At 44.6% G+C, this 22,451-nt stretch overlaps 1 long non-coding RNA gene across 1 annotated transcript; it reads right to left on the bottom strand.

Moving 5' to 3' along the window:
* Positions 1-834: 834 nt before the first annotated feature.
* Positions 835-22,451, bottom strand: LOC134728632 (uncharacterized). Its single transcript, XR_010109238.1, has 2 exons — positions 20,160-22,451; positions 835-1,205 (listed from the first exon to the last, which is right to left on the bottom strand). It is a non-coding gene; the product is annotated as an uncharacterized LOC134728632 (long non-coding RNA).

A 22,451-nucleotide genomic window follows, 5' to 3' on the forward strand; every position in this document is an offset into this window, starting at 1 on the left:
GACAGATGAGACTCTGTCTCAAAAAAAAAAAAAAAAATACGCTTTACTCTTCTAATTTTCTAGGTTATCCCCAGGCAGCATTTATAACTTTTATAATCATACAAAAATAAACTTTATATTAAAATATACATATTTTGCATATTTTAATACTTTTCCCCAGCTTTAAGAATATCTGATAAAAGAAATTTATGTTACTCTAACGAGCAGCTGCTATCTTGGTTAATTCATATTTTTTCACAATTAATAATATAAACATTAAACAGAAACTGGTGGGAGCAATTGTCCATTGGGTAATCAGTGGGCGAAACTGCCCATGAAATGAAAGCAAAACAAAAACAATATGAAAATAAAAACAAAAAATCCACAAACTACATCAGAAATGAATTTCCTCTTTGGGACATGCTGAAAAATATCCTGGGTAAAATCAAGGTATTTTGCAATTATTTTTCAAGTAAATATTGTACAGAGGGACGCAGTGATCAATGCTGCTTTCCTTTACCGCTTTGCAGGCCTGTCTAGAAACTTTAGTGGCCAGAGAGGCGGCCTGCAGGCTCAGGGATAACTGTCTTGCCAACAAGGAACTTGTTAAGTTCCTTGTTGCAGTTTCCTACTATGAAAATGTGGGGTAGTTTTGTGGGAAACTGTTAGTTCCCTAGTCAATTTCTGAAAGATCTAAGAGAATAAGGAAGTTCACCAAATCGCAAATTATGGTGGGGTTACAGCCACACTGCAGATTTTTACAATGTGGTACCCAGAGTTGATTAGGATGGGGCCCACTGTATCAATTACACTTACGGTTCGTTGCATATAGCAGAAACCTACAATAACAAAGGCTCGAATACAAGACATTTTATTGTTTCACATAAAAGAAATCCAGAGGATAATGGGTCTGGGGTTACCTGGCCACTGCTCATCCCTGCTAACTCAGGCTCCTTCCACCTCTTCACCCTGCCTCTCCCCAGTGGTGGCCACCCCCAGCTGCAAGGGCGATAACACACGTGGAGTTGTCCTAGGAAGAATTATTTTGTGCCCAGCTGAAAATCAGGGGCTTGATTATCAGGGAAGGGGGAGAACACATGTGGGGTTAGGCAATCAGCAGTCACTGCCGTGGCCATGACTGGAGCATGTCGAATGTTCTGAGGCCTCCAGGGGGTGCATGGCAGTCTCTCAGTAGTGTGCAACTTGGCCTTTCTCGACCCAGAAGCCTATAAACAGATAATAAAGCAATAAATTAGCTGCCACACACAGCTCGGTACCCTACAGTAGAACAGGGGCAGGATAATAGCAACAGCACCACCATTCTAAGAGGAGCAGACAGGAGGCACACAGGGGCCCCCGCCTAGCAATAAACCTTCCGAGCATGCAGTGGGAGGCCTTTCCCCCTGGTTTTCTGGTTTATCCCTGGGGAACCTCTCTACTCACTGTCCTCTGGGGCCCCTAGCTTGTGCTCAGAGAGACCCTCTGGTCTCTCACTCTGGATAGCTGTGTATGATATGGGATTAGGGACATGCCCTTAGTGGGGTCTGCACAGCTCCTCCTTCCCACTTGCTGCTGCTGAAGGTTGGAGGTTCCACAGTTGAATAGTCGAATGCCTTTAAAAAAAATTGAGATGTCGTGGGGCACAGTGGTTCACGCCTGTAGTCCTAGCACTTTGGGAGGCTGAGGCCGGAGGATCCCTTGAGCCCAGGAGTTTGAGACCAGCCTGGACCATGCAGTGAGACCTCAGCTCTACAAAAAAATAAAACAATTAGCTGGATGTGGTGGTACGTGCCTGTAGTCCCAGCTACTCAGGAGGCTGAGGTGGGAGGATTGCTTTAGCCCAGGAGGTCGAGGCTGCAGTGAGTCATGAACTCACCACTGCACTCCAGCCTGGGTAACAGAACCAAACACTGTCTCCGAAAGAAAAAAAGAAAAAAAAGGGAGGGCGATGAAATTCAGGTAACATAAAATTACCATTTAAAAATGAACAAATTCAGCGGCATTTAGGACAACCACAACATTGTACAACCACCACTTCTATCTTGTTCCAGAACATTTTCCTCACCCCAAAAGGAAACCTTGTACTCATTAAGCAATTATTCTCATTCCCACCTCCCCCAGCCCCTGACAACCGCTAAACTACTTTCTATCTGAATGGACTTGCCTATTCTGAATATTTCATATAAATGGAATCATGTAGTGTGTGTCCACTTTGCATAATGTATTCAAGGCTTGTCCATGTTGAAGCATGTATTAATATTTCATTCTTTTTATGGCTGAATAATATTCCAATTTATCCATAAAATATATTTTTAACTCATGGTTTCTTTGACAATTCAGGATCCACAAAAACACAGTCAGCTTCTGACCTAGTTGCTTCTCATCAGCTCCCTGGCTGCAGTCACACTGAATTCTTGCCAAGGCCTATGCCTCAGACCTGCTTTATTGCTTTTCTTTTGTGCCCCTTCCCTCACTCCCATTTGATGGAATGGCGGCTACCTTGACTCTTCCCGGAACACCATATGGCAAACGCCAGTCCTTTCCCTTCATCTCGTTCTGAGCCGCTTCAGACCTTGACCACTCAAGGGCCAGCACAGTCTCATCTCTAATATTTGGGCTTTATAAGCAGTTGACTTTTCTGACTTTGCAAAGCCCTGAATTTCTGAACTCTATTCCTTTCCTAAGAATAACAATTCCGTTGACTTCTAAACAGCATTGGTTGCATCACCAAGGGGAAAAAAATAAACCAAAAAAAAAAAGAACCCAAAAACCCCAAACCTCTGCCAGTTAAACCATGTCATGCCGTATAAAGCAAGTGCCATTACAATGTGAAAAAGAAATATGCACCGCAGGGTTGACGACGTGCAGTAAAACAGTACCGATATGAATGGCTGACATTAGTTGAGGTTCTACGCTGTGTCAGGCATTGTGAATCTTTTGAGAGAGATGTCAGAATTGTTATCTTTCTTTTACAGAGGAGGCAGTGGAGGCAGAGTGAGGTTCACACCCAGCAACCCTCACTCAGAAGGCTTCTGCTTGGGTAGAGCTTGCATTGGCCAAACCTCATCCACTTGCCATTCATTCAGTCATTCAGTGACAAGTGTTTATGGTCACCTGTGGGAGTGTGTGTGTGGGAAGGGTGGAAAATTTCCCTCTTGGTGTTTTCAATTTAGTGGAGGAGTAAAACCTTGCAGCAAAATATGAAAGATCATTCAAACATTAGGGACTCAAGTGAACGCAAAGGAGTTGGGGAAAGCTCCGCTTAGGAGGTGACATTTGAATCTGGTCTTCAAGATGAAGTAGGAATTTGCTTGGAGAGAGGGGCTGGAGGAGAAATGAGCAGGCTGGGGGTAGGGGGAGCACAGGTGTAGGCAGGGAGAGAAGAAAAGGGGCTTTTGGTTTGAGACCCTACGAGGAGGCAGCATGGAGGAAGGGGCTGCAGGGAGCTTTGGGGTTGGAGAGAGGATGCAGCTGGAGGAGCCCCTGATGTCACTTGGGTATTATTAATGTCAATAATCAGCTTATATAGAATGACCTGCTCACTAGAATAAACAGTCATAACTGTGGTGCTTTAATCAACATGACAGCATTGGAGACTCTACTCAAACTCACTTGGGTCTAGAGGGGATCAGTTTTTCCCCAGCCAAAGCCCAAGGGCAGCCTCGCTCCTCTCTCCCTCCCCTGGCTCATGTTCCTCTGTATACGACTGTGTCCCTCCAGCCCATGACCTATAGAGAATGCAGACCATCCCTCTGCCAGTGTTGGAGACCAGATCCCATGGAAGGGCACTCATGTCCAGCCTGGGGCCCCCTGCCTTGGCAGACACTACTACTTGACAACAGATACCCTTCTCCCCTTCTTGCTTAATTTAAAAAAATTCTATTTCAGATGGCATTGTGTCAGTGAAAAGACCACATTTTCTAGACTAGTCTGCAGCTAGGTGAGCCCAGGTGATCTAGTTCCATATGTGGAACCATTATGTGGAATTTTCAGTAGGCTCCATCACGGTGGGAAAAGATGGCGTTACACATTTTTCTGTCCTCCCTCACTTCCTCCTACTGTCAATATGGGGAATACGGACTTGCTGGCTGGAGTGCCAGCAGCCATCCTGGGCTGTGAAGCCACTTTGAAGATGAAAGCCAGGCTCTGAGATGGTGGATCAGGAAGACAGGGGCCCAGTTTCCTAGCAATGCTTTGGGGCTGCACCCTCGGCCTGTGCTTCCTATGCCAGGCTACTTTTACATGAAAGAGAAAAAGAAGTCCTGACTTAATGCATTGCTGTATTTTTCCAGAAATGTGCAGCCAGACCTAATGATAGGTGGTTTAGGGTGGGAAGCAGAGTAAGATGACAGAACTTCAGGACCACATGAAGGGAAGGAGAGGGTCCCCCAGGAAAGGGTGCAGTTTGTTAGACAGAACGATAGCATATCCGCTACAAAGAGCTGCCATTTGCTGGGCGCTAAGGGCCTGGCCCTCTGTGAACCTCACCATCTGCATCATCTCACTTCATCCTCACCAAGGTGGGGGCACGAGGACTCTCTCATGACCAGGGCTATTCTCAATTTACAAATGAGGAAACAAAGGCTCAGGAAGGGCTCTTTCTCAAGGCCACTGAGTTGGGAGCTACATTCCACTCTGGGTCTGTTTGTCTCAGGGACAAACCTTGAAGCCACACAAGGGCCCCGAGAAGCTGTGCAGATGTGAAACCCAGAGTGGCCCGATCAGATCTATGACTTTGTGTCATCACAAAAGTGAAAGAAGCAGTTCACAGAAGGAGTGGAGTGTGCAGGTCAGAGGCAGGAAGGACAGGCAGACACTGTGATGATGATAGGCTGTGAAGAGGTGGGTGATGCCTGGGATGGGAGGGACTGTGTTGGACCCAGTGCTGACCTGAGAACCTCCTCTCAGGCCCTCAGTCAGGCTGTCCCCTGTTAGACATGAGATTTGACTCACTGGTTCCCATTAACAGCCACTATAGATGAATGCACTCTATCAAGTCCATGTCTGATTAAATTCAACAACTCAGGAGTAGTGGTCAGGAAGTGTGCTGATTTTTTTTCAATACAGGTAAAGTTTTTAATTATGAACTTTTCAGAGGGCAAACTCAGATTGCTTAGGGTGTATTTGTCCTTGTAGTGTTTTTGAGGGAGTCATTAGGGGCATGGAATAATTAAGTGAAAATTAAGAAGCTATTAAAGAATCACTCAGCTAAGAAACAAGATGGTAGATCAGGCTCCGTCTGATCTCTTGGCAGTATGCATTAGACCAAAGGGTTATTTAGGTGTCAAGGATTTTGTTTTGCCAGTTATCAAGCCTAAGAAACTTCCCACTTACATCAAATCAAGCAAAATGATGAAGGCTATCATCCACCCTTGCTTACAACAAAAAGAAACCACTTATAAGTTCTTCCTGTTAGCCAAAACTGAAGAATTTAAACTGCCTTGGCTCTTAATAATAGTTTTACTTTATGGTTTTCTTGCTAGTATTTCAAATACGTAGTCTGTCTTCACCAAACTAGAAATAGTTGATACCAAGAAAAATGTGTTTGCCTGGACTGAATGATGTCATTGCACACTCATGGACCATGCACTCTTTAGCAGCACCCACCTAATTCCATGCTGACCTGCCTTCTCCATTTGTAGGATAACTGCAATACTCAGAAGCTAGCTGGTGGATCCCAGGCCTCTATCATTCAATTGCCATCACTGTACTTGGTGGGGCCTCAAAGGATGCTCCAGATCCCATTTTCCTGCTTCCCTTTTTGAAAGCATTGTCTATGGGTGCTGCACCCACTCCCTGCAGCCAAGCTCCTGTGCCTCACTCATGGAGGCTGCCGGGGCCATCTCCCTGGTCCCCATGGCCTCCCTGTGGCCAGGTCAGTGCATCCTACTCTACTCCTGTCTGACTTGACCTCTCAGCAGTGCTGGCAGGTGGACCTCTCCTGCCTTCTTGATACGCTCACTCCTTGGCTTCTGAGCGGTGATTTTCTTGGTTTTCTTCCAACCTCACCCTCACTGGCTGAGGGTGCTGGGTTCCCTTCTCATCTTTCTCCACATATTCTCTCTCTCTCTCTCATCCAGGCCAGGTCTTTAATTCCATCTGTAGGACATTAACTCTTGAATCTGCCTCTAATATTGACTTTTCCCAAGAATTCTAAGCCTACTCAACATCTCCACGTGGATATCTGATAGGCACGTCCAAATTAAGACGGCCAAAACCAAATCTGGGATTTCACACCACCCATCTCTGTAAGTGGCACTCCTCAGTTACTCAAACCAAAAATAGAAGGGTTATGCTTGATTCATCTCTCTCCATCACTGCCCTCGAACCCAATCCATCCAACAACTCTATCTCCAAAACATTACTCAAACAGGTCCTCATCTTTCTGTCTCTGTTACACTCATCAGACCCCAAGGGGACCCACTGATCTCCCTTGTTTCCACCTGGTCCTACACAAGGGCTCCACACTTAGCAGTAAGAGTTATCCTCAGAGGCTGGGCGTGGTGGCACATGCCTGTAATTCCCGCACTTTGGGAGGCTGAGGCAGCTGGATTTCTTGAGCTCAGAAGTTCAAGACCAGACTGGGCAACATAGTGAAACCCTGTCTCTATAAGAACTACAAAAATTAGCCAGCAGTGGTGGTGTGCATCTGTAGTTCCAGCTATTTGGGAGGCTGAGGTGTGAGGATCACTTGAGCCCAGGAGGATGAGGCTGCAGTGAGCCATGATCACGTCACTGAATTCCAGCCTGCAACAGAGCGAGACCCTGTCCAAAAAAAAAAAAGAAAAAGAAAAAGTTGTCCTCAGAAAATTCAAGTCAGATCATGTCACTCTACTGTTTAAAAGCCTCCAGTGTCTTCTCATCACACCTGGCACAAAATTCAAGCTCCTTCCTTGCCACCTTCTCCAGCCCCATCCCGTCTTCTCTTGCTGTTGCTTACTAAGCAGCAGCCATCCTGGGGACTCTTACCTGTTCCTTTGTGTCTTGGGGTCTTGGCGACAGCTGCTCTCTTGTCCTGGAATGCTGCTGACTGGCTCCTGGACATCATTCAGATCTCAGCTTAAATGGCACCTCTCCAGAGTGACCTTCCTAGATGACCTGCCCATCTCAAATATTTCCCTCCTACCCTATGCTAATTTTTTGCACCGTTCAATTCACTAGCTTGTACTTTTCTCATGTACTTATTTTCTGTCTCACCCTCCTAGAATGTAAGCTTCACGAGAACAGGGATCTTTTGTGTCTTCTTCTTGCTGTGTCCCAGGACCTGAGTTGGAGCTTGGCATCTGGTGTGTATTCATTAAAGATTAGTTGGATGGTTGAGTCCCAAACTTACTGTCTTTTGCTCCATGTGTTCTGATATCTTCTTTATTATGGTCTGCTTTGTTGAGTAATGTGTTATGATCATCGAGATTTACTCATAGGCACTGAGTTTCAAAAGATGATGCATATTTAGTGTATGATTCATTTATTTAAAATTCTAGACTTTTGACTGCAGCCTGTGACTCAAATACTGTATTGGTGGAAAAACTTTCAAATCATCAACCACACATATTTGGGTTTTACCAGCTCCATGGCACATACGAAAAATAGCCAGTACTTAGAGAGTGTTCTTATTATCATCCTAGACATTTGTGGATATTAATTTTTAATTCTTATATAACCCTATGAGTATGAAACTCTTATCCCCATTTTGTAAATTGGCTGAATGTGTCAGTTCTCTAATGCTGTGTAACAAATTCCTGCAAATGGAGTGACTTTAAAACAAACCCCATCTATGAGTTCACAGTTCTGTGGGTCAGAAGTCTGGGCAGACTCCACTGGGTTCTCTGCTCAGGGTCACACAAACCAAAATCAAGATGTCAAAGGGGTTGGGTTCATGTCTGGAGGCTTTAGGGGAAAATTGACTTGCAAGCTCATCAGGGTTGTTGGTGGAATCCAATTCCTTCTGGCTATAACCTTGAGGTCTCTGTTTTACTGCTGGCTGTCAGCTGGGGGTTGCTCTTAGTGCTTAAAGACCTTCCGAATTCCTGACACATGACCTTCTCCTGCTTTGAGTCTCTGACTTCCTCTTCTGCTTTCAGCCAGAGAAAACGTGCTGCAACTTTTTTTTTTTTTTTTTTTTTTTGAGACAAGGTCTCATTCTGTCACCCATGCTGGAGTGCAGTGGCATGATCACAGCTCACTGCAGCCTCTCTGAGTAGCTGGGACTACAGGCATGCACCACCATGTCTGGCTAAATTTTTAATTTTTTTTATAGGTAAGATCTCACCATGTTGCTAGCTGGTCTTGAGCTCCTAGATTCAAGTGATTCTTCCGCCTCAGGCTTCCAAAGTGTTGGGATTTCTGGTGTGAGCCACCACGCCTGGCCAATGCCTTGCTTTTAAAGGGCTCACCTGACTGGGTCAGGCCTACTCATCTATTCTCCTTATTTTGTGGTCAATTAACTTGGACTTTATTATACTTACAAAATCCTCTCACAGTATTACCTATTATTAGTGTTTGACTGAAAAAGCAGAGACAGGAATCTTGGGGAAGTATCTTTAGAATTCTGCCCACTGCCCTGAGGTTCAGAGAAGTTAGGTGATTTATCCAAGGTCATACAACCAGCAGTGGAAACCAGATTCAAATCAAGGCATTCTGGCCCCCAGAGTCTATGACCTTGAATAATACCCTGCAGTGTGACGAGAATCCAGTGCTGCATTGGAAATTCTGCTGGGCAGATTTTCTGACAATCTGATGTAGCCATGCAGGTGAGATGCACTGGGCTACTTTGTTCATAAGGACCGGAACTATCCATGGTGCCTTGTCTACTCACTCCCATCACCTCCGATGTAACTGAAGACAGACATGACCAAAGAAGTCAGGACTCTGCTTTTCAATGGATTGAACCCATGGATGCTGCACCATTTTCCACGAGTCAGCAGCACCATTTCCAGGTTTTTGCTGCCCCCAGAACTTGGTTACCCCTCAAATCCTTTCATCATCAGCATGAGTGAAATCAATGTGACTCCCATTAACAAGAATATTATTATTGTGCACATGAGAATTAAGCCCAAAATGCAATCTGTGCTCACACAGGTTTGATGATGGATGGATGCAGTGGTGTGCTGGCAGTGACTTGTTCTGGGTTTTGGAACTAATTTGCTCATCTCTGCCCAACTCACTTTCAGTGAGAGCATGCTGGTAGTTTGCAATTGGCAATTAGGGAGAATTTACACTAGAGAAATCAGCAAACACTACAAATTAGGGTTTGCTTTATTCATTTATATTTGGAGACGTGATTGCTAAACATTTGCCAGCACACCTCTGGATGGATGGATGGTAGATGGAAGCAGTGAGAGCCAAGAGAGCTTGGGGATTCCAGCTTTCATAATCAGAAGCATGGACATTCTTGGAATGCTTATGGGGGTGTGGAGGGAGGACCCCCAGCATCAGCCCAGGAGAATGAGTCTTGTGAGCTGGGAGATGAAGTCTCTAAATAAGTGAGAAGGGAGGTGATTTGAGCTAGGAATCTTGGCAAATAGCCCCAGGGCAGAGGCAGAGGGGAGGAGAAAAAAGAACCATCACAGCCAGGAAGATCAGTGGAAAACTGGAGGCCTCACAGAAAGCAAGGGGCTTGCTTGAGCAGAATGATGCCTCTTGAGTTTCTTAAAAAGGAAAAGGTAGGGGAAAGGGGCTGTTTAATCTATTAATACTTCAGCCCACTCTCAGCACCCAAATAATAGGGTGGGTGCATCAAATCTTGGTAGCCACATATATAAGAATACTTGTAGGGGTTGTTTAATTTAGGGCCTTATAAAGACAATAAAATGACTTATTGAGAATCACTAAACCAACACCCAAGTATTTAATGAAAATACTTTTTAGCTCATATAGCTTGAGACACCAAACTATGACTATATAAATAGAGAGCTATACCATGTTTATAGATTGGAAGACTTAATGTAGTAAAGAAGTAGATTCTACCCAAATTCATTGATAGGTTTACTGCAGTTCCTTTCAAAATCCAAGGGGGGGACATTTTGTAGATACAAATGAACTGATACTAGAATTTATATAGAAAAAAACCAAGAATAGCCAAAATAATTTTGAAAAAAGAAGAATAAAGTTGGAGGAAACATACTACCTGATTTTAAGATTTAGCATATAGCTGTATTAATCAAGATTGTGGTGTTGGGAAAGGAATAGACTGGTAGATTAATGGAACAGAATTGAAAGTCCAAATATAAATGCACATAATATGGCCAAGTGATTTCTTTTTTTTTTTTTTTAGACGGAGTCTTACTCTGTCGCCCAGGTTGGAGCGCAGCGGTACAATCTTGGCTCACTGAAACCTCCCTCTTCCAAGTTCAAGCAATTCTCCTGCCTTGGCCTCCCGAGTAGTTGGGACTACAGGCGTGCACCACCATGCCTGTGTAATTTTTTCTGTTTTAGTAGAGATGGGGTTTCACCATGTTGCCCAGGCTGGTCTCGAACTCCTGACCTCAGGTGATCTGCTTGTCTTGGCCTCCCAAAGTGCTAGGATTACAGGTGTAAGCCACCATGCCCAGCCAGCCAAGTGATTTTTTTTTACAAAGTCCCAAAAACAATTCAATGGAGGAAAGATAGACTTTTTAACAAATGGTGTTTTATTGGATATCCTCAGTCAGAAAACTCCTCAATCTAAACCTCACATATTGTGAAAAATTAACTTAGAATTGATAATATGCCTAAATATAAAATGTAAAACTCTAAAACTTTTAGAATAAAACAGGAGAAAAATCTTCATTACTAGAGTTAGGCAAATATTCCTTAGAAGACCTAAAGCACTATCCATAAAAGAAAGATAACATCAATTGGATTTCATCAAAATACTTTCTGCAAAAGATATTGTTAAAGAGGATGAAAAGACCAGATATAGACTGGGAGAAAATATTTGCAAATTACATATTTGATCTAAAAAGTTGTACCTAGAATGTATAAAGGTGGCTCTAAACTCAACAGTAAGAAAACAAAGAATCCGATTAAAAAGTGGAGAAAAGAATGAGCACACGAAAAGATGCTCAGCATCATTAGTCATTAGGGACATGCAAATTAAAGCTATGAGGAGACACCATGACTCACATGTTAGAGCAGCTAAACTAAAAATACTGACAATACCAGCAGGGGAAAGGATGAGGATCAACTGGTCTCTCATGCATACGTTGCTGGCGGAAATGCAAAATGGATTGTGTGGTCACTTTGGAGAAAGTTTGACAGTTTCTTATAAGGGTAAGCATACAGTTACCATATCACCCAGCAGTAAATTAGCTATTTACTTTAGACAAAAGAAAAACTTACATCCATACAAAAACATGTACACAAATGTTTACAGCAGTTGTGTTTGTCACAGCCAATGTGGAAAACAAAACAAATTTCCCTCAACAGGTGAATGGATGAACAACCTATGGTATATCCATACAATGGAATAGTTCTCAGACATCAAAATAAATAAAATCCCACAACATCACCAAAGGAGACTTTAATTTCATCTGTAATGTTTTAAGGTTTTAAGTAGACAGACTATTTTCATGTTCTATTTGTTGTTGAGTTTTTAAAATTGATGTTTCTTTTATTACAAAGTATGAAAACTACAAGAGCATACCTCCGTGCCTGGTCAATGTCCTGCCATGTAGATAGATTCTCCCTCACCATAGCCAAACCCTCTCCTTGAGCAGTAGGTTCTAGCCTTCTTTCTACCCCACCAAATTCCTTCTCATTCTCTCTTGCATCATCAGTTTTTCTCTTTCTACCAAATTATTTCTATCAACAATTACACGGATGGGCTATTATTTTTCCCATCTTAACAAATAAGGAAATCTCTCTTGACCTCATTTCCCCCTCCAGCTATAGCTTTATTTCTAGAAAGCAGTGTCTGTTCTGTCTTCAATTTCTTTCCCCTTTCTCTCCTCACTCAATTCAGAGTTTCACCCCCTCTTCCCCAGCAAATCCTTTTTTTGCCAAATCCACGTATGCTTTTCTGTCTCCACCTTACATGACCTTTCAGCAGTGATTATGCAGGTGATCAGTCTCTCCTCCTTGAAGCACCTTCTTCACTTGCCCTTGAAGGTCCTACACTCTCCAGGCTTCCCTCCCACCTCACCAGCCCTTACTTCCCCCACTCCCATCTTTGCTGGCTCCTCCTCACTCCCTGACCTCTTAAAGCTGCAGGGCAGGGCTCAGTTCTTGCTTTCTTTTTCTACATTCATTTCTGTGGTGAACTCATGCAATTTCCTAGCTTTACAGACTACATTAGATCCAATTTAAGATGTCCTCAATTATAAGATGCACCATTAAGTTAAAGTTCCACTAAGGAAGAAGAAAGCACTGCCAATTAAACTCTTTTCAAACTTTTTTTTTTTTTTTTTTTTGATATGGCTCTGTCACCCAGGCTGGAGTGCAGTGACAGTCTTGGGTCACTGCAACCTCCACCTCTCAGGTTCAAGCGATTCTCCTGCCTCAGCCTCCCCAGTAGCTGGGATTACAGGTACTCACCACCATGCCCGGCAAATATTTGTATTTTTAAGTAGAGACAGGGTTTCACCATGTTGGCCAGGCTGGTCTCGATCACCTGACCTTGTGATCCACCCACCTCGGCCTCCCAAAGTGCTGAGATTACAGGTGTGAGCCACTGAGCCCAGCTGCCAATCAAACTCTTACATCCTATCATCCCAATTTCAGATGTCTCTTTGTTCTCAGAGTTCCTAAACTGCTCTGGAGTGAGTGATGATGCTTCTCCTTCCCAGCACCCCTCTTGGGGAACAGGGTTCGCACCCTTCCTTCTATCTCTTTCCTTCTAACTCTCTTCATCACCCAGCCTGTGGAATCCTTATGTGAGCTTGGGATGGTATCGCCTGTTTCTACACCTAGCTTTGCCACATATGGTTGGGCACATCACAACTTGTATGGATTTACTCCATTGGGTTGTGCACTATATAATCTGTACAACTATACATTGTTGCCTGACTTCACCCATTCCTCCAAGGTTTTTTATTTTTCTCTTTATAATACTGTCTTAGTCCATTTTTTGTTGCTATAACTGAACACCTGAGGCTGACTAGTTTATAAAGAAGATAAATTTATTTTTAGCAATTCTGGAGTCTGGGAAGTCCAAGGTTGAGGGGCTGCAGCTGGTGAGGGGCTTCTTACTGGTAGGGACTCTCTGCAGAGTCCTGAGATGGCTCAGGGCAACACACGGTGAGAGGACCCACCAGAGACGGCCAAAGTGGCTTTCATATGAGACCCAGTTTTGTGATAACCCATTAATCCATTAATTTATGAATGGGTCCATTCATGAGAGCAGAGCCCTCATGACCCAATCATCTCCGAAAGGCCCCACCTCTCATATTGCTCCATTGGGATCCAAGTTTCCAACACATGAACTTCTGAGGAACACATTTAAACTACAGCAAATACCTTGTCCTGGACTTTTGAAACTTTAAAGCAAGAAGGAGACTCTTTAGTTCTGTGCATTCTTCCCTGTTATTTCTTGCCTGAGGCAATTGCTGTAGCCTTGGGGTTTTTGCTCCAGTTGGGCACCCCTGAGCTTACCACGGTGGCTAGAAAAAACATGCCCTCACTGACATAGGCCTGGGAGCCCATCTAGGAGCCATTCACAGTGGCAAGGGGTGGCCCTTATTTTGCGTAGCCAATGAGAAGGCTCCCCTGGCTATGAGGGTGGAGTCCATCTTAACCAAATGTCAAGGTTGCTGCCAATGGGGGAGGAATGGAATGAATGTGGGGGAACCCATTGGGTCTACTCCACAGGGTCAAAGGCAGGGATAGTGTTACTGGGATGAAAGAGACTTGAGCCTGTGTTTAGGTCTACAGACAGGAAGCGATTAAAGATGTTGGAGGAAAGAGCCTAAATTTGGTTAGGAGCAAAATCCTAGAGAACAAATGAGGTGTAGGGGGGAGGGTCTAGATTTGAAATGAGGGCATGAAACTTCTCCCGGATGGAGGATGATGAAGAGACCTGCTATGAAGGTGTGAGTGAAGGAAGGGATGTGAGGGCCTCTAACAGTCTTGTGTCCTCCAGGTGGGAGGAGCAGCACAGCTGGAGATATTGGTAGTGTGGACAGCTTCATGGTACTTTCTGGGAAGTGTCCAATGTGTAATTTTAATTGGCTCTTTTCATTAAATCGAATTGATATTATTTTAAGAGATAGATCACTTGAAAATTAGGATTTTGATTCACTTCTCAAATGAAGAGAAAGTGCCTTTGCCTCATGTATGTCTGCAGAATTTGGGAAATACATCATGAGCTCAGGGAATGTGTGTGCGAAGATGTTTGAAAAGTCACTTGTGGGAATTTGCCTGGCTTGGTGGTTAGGAATGTGGACTCTGAAGCCAGGAGGCCTGGGCTCACATCCAGGCTCTGCAACCTTGGGCAGGCTCCTGAACACCTCTGTTTCTTTGCTAAAAAGTGGGCAGGATATCACTATTTTTGGTATAGACCTACCGGAAGGATCAGAAGACTTAATACCTGTGTGTGTTTTGGAGAGTTATTGGCACATATTAGATAGTTTTACTGTGAATCATCATTATTTATAATAATTCTCTGACATGCTGGAATGTACACTGTCTTTAGAAATGAAATTTATTTTGTTTTCCTAATTTCGTGAAACCTACATTTTTCCAGTGCTATTTTCTTTGGGGAAAGAGCATGCAGATGTTCCGTGTTTTCAATGTAGCGGTGTATAAAATGTCATCATTGTTTCCTTTCTGGTGGAATACTCAGAGCCAGCTTAAAGATAATCTACTCCAGAAAGTTCCATATTAGCAATTATGTGGGGGCTGGTGCTCATATGCCTCAATGAATGATTTATTTATTAGTATATTGGGAATGGCCTCCCTCTTCTCACACCGGCACCTCTTCCCCACTTTCCAGCCCATTTCCAAATGAGAAGGGCTGAAGTCAATCAGGAATTAAGATTTAGCATTTGTGGGATTATCTTCGAATGCGACACTGGTGGGGGGGGACACAGTTTCACTCACTCTCCATGGTGGCAGTCCAAATTGCTCTTTCGGGACCCTGGCTGTGTCTAAAGCCTCAGAATGATCCAGAAGGCTCCTATAACAGTGCCACTGTGGAAGAAACCACTTCTAATATGGCAGGAAGGTGTGGCCCTGCTTGGAGCCCATGTTTTCTAACTATTTCACATTTCTTTCTTTCATCCCTGGTGTTATTTTTTGAAATTAATTTTTATTTTCAGTTCTCCTAGGAATTAATGAGTTAATAAAAGTAAAAGTCTTCATAAAGAAGGTAAAGGCTGGCTTTCCACATAGAGAACAAACATAACAACCCACATCCTCTGCAGAGCTCCTGGTCAATGCATTCTTCTAGTGGGGCTGCCACACCCCTGGGGCCTCAGGCAAGCCCCTTGTGGATGACAGGGGCTGGGCTCAAAGCAGTCTCTGGGGCTGTGCCTCCTTCCTGTTCTCCACTCTTTTCTCTAAAGGAAATGCACTGCAATGAATTGCACAATACAGACATTCCTAAATTCTGGAAAACCAGCAGGCTTTGAACTCTCCTGGGGGAAAAAAACCATAAAAAACAAAACTGCAAGGAATGAGACTACTTGGCCAAATGGCCAATATGCTACAACTTTCATAGGGAACTCACCGCACTTGGTATTGCCTGATGGAAAAAAATGCCCTGAATTTCCCGATAAAAGATTTGAGATGTGGCAAAGGAATAAATATTTTTTCCCTAAGATAAATCTAGCTGTAAATGAAAACTGGGTCTCATGCCTCGGACAAAATATTATTTCCTTATTTACTCTAAGTCTATATCAGAATATAGCCTACATAGCATCAGGTACTAAGCCAAAAAAGGCTCCAAGGGCACCATTGTTCATCCATGACTTTGACTGTGTCACCCCCCAGAAACCTTGAGTTGGGCAAATGCAATCACAGCAGCCTTTGGTGGCTTCTTGAGCAGCTGCTAAGGATCACATGGATTCTGCTCACACCCAGTGCTTCTCATGATTTAAAAATGCTTGAAGCTGTGGGAGGCTGCCCGGCCCTCTGCATTATTCAAAAGAAAACCAGGAGGCAGCGACAATTCTTGATTCTTGCAGATAAACATTCTCCAACAACTATTAAGAGTTGGATTGCTCTACCTTCATTTAATTCCTTGGTGCTTTACTATTTGAATCTAGAATATTCTTGAAGTCTGAAAGATGGATAGAAAAGAGGTAAGTCATGTAAACTTATAAACAAGGCACCAACCCCACTAACAGACAGCTTTGAAGAGATGATGATTTTAGATCTTGTGAATTGTTATGTCAGAGGAATACATGCAGAAGAAAACAGGCACCGAAATAGTTATTACCAGAGCAAAGTAAATCTGAACACCTAAAAGAATAAGAAAATATCTTATGCTTCTCTCTACTCTGAACTGCCTTGAAAAGAGCAAGAATTTCATACATGAGCCTGTAGCACATTACAAAATCTGAGTATGTATTTGAAATTCAAATGCACACAAAGTTCATGCATTTTATTTTCCAGTTGTTCTCAAGACTCCTAAATAAAGCATTTCCCCTGTGTGGGCGACCCCTGGGTCCCATGTGGGGTCAGTGTTTGGGTCTCTCTGAGAGGATCAGGAAGGCTGCTCTTCCAGGAAGAGCTGCAGGGACCCTGGGAACCGGACCAGTCCAGCTCACAAGTATGAAGAGAATGTCGGGAGAGGAAGTGGTGGCTATGAGTCAGCATGAGTCATCTCGTTCCAATGAGAATGAAGGCTGAGGTGTGCGCCTTTTTTTTTTTCCTTCTTAGTCGTGTGTACATCATTGGGAATGGAGGGAAATAAATGACTGGATGGTCGCTGCTTTTTGAGTTTCAAATTGACATTCTAGACAAGCGGTGCCTGAGCCCGTGCCTGTCTTCAGATCTTCACAGCACAGTTCCTGGGAAGGTGGAGCCACCAGCCTCTCCCTGGTGAGTATGTTTCTGTCATTTTTAGGGTTGCTTCTGCAGTTTGCCTTGGAGTCTGGGCTGTGGGAAAGGCTGCTGCGTCCTGGTGAGGACACTGCGTTTCTTTCAGACTTTGAAGATCTGTCGTTTTAGAAAAGTGGCTGCCTCTGTCACCAGCCCCATGGTTACTGTTCTGTAGTGTGACTGTCAGGAGGTGTTTCTCAGTCCTTCGTTGTAAGAATGTAGATGCCGATTGCACCTTCTGTTGTCTTGGAAGAGACTGCAGTGCTTGGCTGGAAAATAAGCTGCTCGGGACCCCTCTGAGAAGCCAAAGTGAAGCTCAGAGATGGAAGTGGGTATACTTGTGCTAACCCAGGGTTGCTGAGGTTGGGTGAGCTTCCGCTTCTCAGAGGTGGAGGAGAGGCAGCTCCTGAGCCATTTCTGGCCTCGTGGTCAGAGCTGCCCAATTTCAGTGTGAGAAATACCAGAGAGGCAGAACTTTGGCTGCCTTCTCTAAAAGCATATGAATGATTGCAGGAGCGTATTTTACGTCCTTTCCCTTTCCTTAACGTTGAAAGTCACAAACTGTAGTAAAATCAGGAAGAACGTAAAAATGCTGGGGGCTAGCGCTGGGGGTGGGGGACTGGGGAGGACTGAGGAGGGGGCCACTCAGTCTTTGAGGCCTGACTTGATCTTGATAGGTATTTCTCAGGCTGTTAGTATTCCGATGAAGCTTAGCTTTACTGTCAAGTAAAATACAGGAAACATTTTTTTTAATGTTGTTCTAGTTACTGTAAATGAAACGGTTAAAATGTCATAAATACCTTATGATAAACATTTTTCAAATTTGCTTAAAAAGCAACACATCAGTAGGCAGGGTATGACAGGGAGCTTTTTCAGTACAGTCATTTGAGTGTGTGGGCTTCCTGGGTTAATAATGAGTCAGCACCCAATTCTAAAATTGGAGCAGCTAAGAGAATGTTCAGTCTGCTCCTCAGCACAGCACGGTGGCTGGCCGGCCCCCCGTAGGAAGGCTTGGCTGGTGGATCTCAGGTTAAAATCGACTTAGGATGCCCCCCTTATGTAAGTGACCAGCTCCCAGCTTGGGTCCCAGCTCCTCTGGGCTACTGCTGAGAGACCCCCCTCTGCTAAGTGATCTGTCTCTGAGGCAGGAGCTAACACATTTGGCTTCCAACCTTTGGCTAATGTTGACGATTTTTAGGTTGTCTTGAGGCAACAGGTTGAACATAGTTTCTGAAATGAGAAATCTAGTGTTTATTAAGGCTAGGGCAGCTGAGGGCTGAGCCTGCATCTGGAGCCTTGAGATGTTCCGCTTGCACGTCACCCTCGCCGAGGGATTGGGCGGGAGAGTCGGTCACCGAGTGAACTTCAAAGTTGGCGCTCTGCATGTGACGTGTAGCGTGGGAAGATTAAGTCAGCTTAAAATGAGAGAACAAGATTCCAAGGAAGAAAACCTCCCCAGAACCTTACTCGTTTATAGATAAAAGAAGATAAATATTGAGAAAATTAAAAAAATAAAACGAAATAGTTGGGCTGCAAACCAGCAGCTCTGGGACCAGATGCAGCCCTGGTGAAGGCATCCCCCGCCAGGTTCTGTTTGGCCTGCTCAGGATTGTTTTTTTGTGTTGAGATAACTGTGGGTGGGGACCACACTCTCCGGATCTCAGGCCCTGCCACACCCTAATGCCACAAAGCTTGGAGAGTGCGATTACAGCGAGGCTCAGAAGCCAGGCTGAGGGCCTGCCAGCCTCGTGGGGCTGCTGTGTGGTCCCCATGGGTTAGCATCTGCCCGGCCGCCGGAACAGGGCCTGGATGGAGAAGGAACTCCATCAGCACTAACTCTGCTAGACTCTCTTATTAATCTGCCCTCTGAAGGCATTTGGGCTTGTGGCCCTTGAGTTAGTTCCATGGCTTTTTCAAGAAAGATCCTGCAGTTCCAATGTGAGCAGCAGTTGTTTCCAAGGCTAACAATTTCACGCCAACTAGAAGCCTCCACAAGTCAGGTGCCAGGCATTTCTAAGCCAGTAGAGCAGCTCCGCTTGTTTCTCTGGGTGAGTCCTCTCAGGGTGAGACCCTGTCTCCTTGTAAGCACTCGGAGACGTGCCACCTTCATGGAGACGGGAGCCAATCAAAGGCAAACTGCATTAGACAGCTCTTCCATGCGGTACGGACACCAACATTCGATCATCCTTGTTTCAGAGAAGGTGCCGGGCCCCAGACATGTGCTTATCACTGGGTCCCCTGGCCTTCAATCCTTTAAAGGGTTTTAAGGTGGCTGATTTTTATCCCAGACATTGATCATGTTTTTTTTCATGCAGAATTTGGGCAGTTGTCTGGACATTAGGAGTTGAGTCACCTCCTACCCATGAGGAACAAGCCTGTGGGGGGACTGATATTATCACTTCTGTCATCAAGAAATAAGGCCACAGGCATCCCTGAATATAGAGCATTTATTAATCGAACTGTGAAAATGAAACACAGACAGTGATGACAGCTGGAAGTTGGCCAATGTCCTGTTGTCATGTTGCCCTTAGCCTAGGGACTGGCCTGTGGCTCACTGACCCTGTCTCCCACTCTCCACCTCTCATCAGCACCTGGACCTGGTGCACCTGGTCTACCTCATGTCCAGTGTTTTCCGCAGTACCTGACTGGTATCCCCACCCTTGGTTGTTGTGTGGTGAGCTCGTCCCTATGTTGGCAAGTTACTTAATTCCTAGGTGTCCCGCCTTCCTCATTGTGAAATGAGAATAGTCATAGCACGAATGTCATGAGTCCTTGTGAAGATTTTATGATTAGCACACAAGTTACAAGGAGACACGATAACTGTTATGTACATACTCATTCATTCGGAAATATAACAGACAGCTTAGTATCTCCACCTGGGTCCCTCTGCCCTGTGGGAATCCATAAAGAATTGATTCTCATCCCCCAGAAGTGAGATCCCGCTTGTGTCATCAATTACATGGCATGTTCTGCATTTACAGGACATTTATTTATTAGGTAAGTGGGGAATCCTCCTTGGTTCTCTCCAGGAAAACCTGGAGTTCTAGATATCATCATCATCATCATCATCACTGTCATCATCATTGACATCATCACAATAAGAACTCCCATTGTATTCAGCCCTAACCGTATGGTAGCAACTTTATGGTATTCCCTTTAACCTCCCCCCACCCCAATATCCATCCTGGAAGATGGGAAGGATGATAGGTTTATTGACTCACTCAAGGCGGTGGGACTCTCCAGCAGGTATCAGGCACAGCATCTGCTTCAAAGAACACATCGGCGACAGGGGAGCCCCTTGCACTCACTCAGGACAGGAGAATCAGGAAAAGCAGCAGATCTGCAGGGCTTTGTGTGTAATCCAACCAGACTGATGCCACAGGCCAGGAAACCGAGGACGGCTGGCTTCAGACCTACCCTGGAGTGGAAGCAGCTGGATTCTGTCCTCACGCTTCCTGTCTAAAGCCAGCTAGAGTAAATTTCTAGTCATCTAGATTCTGGTTATTTGGAAATCATCACAGTATCTGGAGATGACTCATATTGAAAAAAATTAAATAAGATACACTTAAAACTTAACCCAGGGTGAACATAACATGGCCTTTCCTTGTCAATTCTGAAGAAGATCATTCAAGTTTGTGCAGTGCCTTAGAAGCCAGATGCTCTCTTCCATTCTGCCAGGGTCCTAAAGAAGTACTACTGTGTCCTTTAGATCACTCTGCCTTGATCACTCTGTCCCGTCACTCTGCTATTTCACCTGTCAGTGAAATACCTGGTATCGTCCTGCCAACGTGAAGCATTGAATGCTTTATACGTCTCCATCCTGATTGTTTAGGCTTTGAATGCTGAGAAGTATCTGCACTTTGTTGGTCAATTGTAGATGGTGCTAATTTGTGGGGAGTTTTTCCTGCAACTTCCCCCTGTGCCATAATCCAGAGGACCTCCCTCTGCCTCCAGTGCTGTAGGCTAGGCAGCTATGGGCCTGGCTCAGGGCTGTCGGGCAAGGATTGGACTCTCTATAGGTTCCGTTGGGTTCTGGTTAGATCACAGAGCTCAGGCAAGGAAAAGCCGACAATAGATCAGAAGGAAGTTGAGCGCTCAGGAAGGAGGAGTGGGCAGGATGCTTGGTGGTGTCAGAGGATTCCTTCGGATTAAAAAAATAGATGTTATTGCACTTTGTGTAATCAGAAAAGCTAAGGTTGACAGCAGATCTTATCCACTGTGGTTTTCCTGCTTATCTTTTGTTTTAGGAGTGATAACCCTGCGAGTGAGGGCTTCTGCTACAGGGTCTTGTAGCTCTTCTCTTCATCCTGCCCTTTAAAACATTTATTGGACTAAAAATCACAGGATTTTTAATGATGACAGAAAATGTATTATTTTAGCTGTTCTCACTGGACAAATCACTTACGGAGTGTTGATTAATACATTGATAAGTTTCTATCAATTCAGCTAGATACAAGGGAAAATGTATAAAATAGCAAGGGCTCCGAAAAGAGTCAGGCTTAATTTCTCTTGCACAGAAAAAGGATTCTATTGCTCTTTCTGTTCCGTCCTCAAACAGGAAGCAGGTTTTCTGGGACAAGGGTCAACAGGCAGCCAGTTCATCCATCTGCCTACTCTGCCATCCTTAGCACTGGCTTCCTTCCTCCAAGTTATCTTATGCTTCAAGAAGGCTGCTGGAGCTCCTGCCATCACTTCTGCATTCCAGACAGAAGAGAGGAAGGAAGTGGGGGGCAAAAGGCAAAACCTCCTAGATGTCAGACTCCTCTGCAGGCCTTTCCTTGAATTCCCAGCTAACCCTTTCAGCCTAGTCTTTCACTGGCCACCCTATCTGTAAAGGAGCTGGAGGAGGAAGATGGAGGAGTGAGGCAAGGCCCTGAGATGATGCAGAGCAAGGGGCACACAAGAGGGGACTCAGGTCCAAGGTGAAATAGCAGCAAGCACTCTCCCTCCAAAACCCACCGCCTCCTTATGAATCCCTTTGGCCTTGATTATGCCAGTAGATAATGGGTATGTGACAGTTTTAGCTTCTCTGGCCTTTGATCAGGTTGATTTATGTGAATAGACTCCATGTCCTTGGAGATGAACCTGTTCTAAAAATTCTAAGCAACCAGCCATTTGGCTCTTTGCTGGAAAGTAGCCTGGCTTTTGAAGCCAAGTCTGGACAGTTTCCTTGCTGCACCTCAGGACTCAAAGGACATGGTCCTGACTCAGGGAGAGCTGGCTTTGAGGGAAGGGGTGAGTCATGAACCCAAGCACAGCAGAGATTCTTGGTGTGTGCTGCAGAAGGTGAGAGTAGCCCCCATCTCCCTGTGCCAGTCTCCTGGGGGAAATTTATGATGGCCTTACATAATTGGGCTTATATGTATTTCACTAGAAAGACAAAAAAAGGTGAGACCTTGTCTGCCAATTCGCTACCACCTCCTTGGGGTCTAAGAGCTAGGCTGTTTGTTCAAAGCTAGGCTCCTTTGTGTATTAACAGTGTGACCCCGGGCATCATCCTTAACCCCTCTCTG

The sequence above is a fragment of the Pan paniscus genome, chromosome 12 (assembly GCF_029289425.2).
Source record: "Pan paniscus chromosome 12, NHGRI_mPanPan1-v2.0_pri, whole genome shotgun sequence".
Classification (NCBI taxonomy): Eukaryota; Metazoa; Chordata; class Mammalia; order Primates; family Hominidae; genus Pan; species Pan paniscus.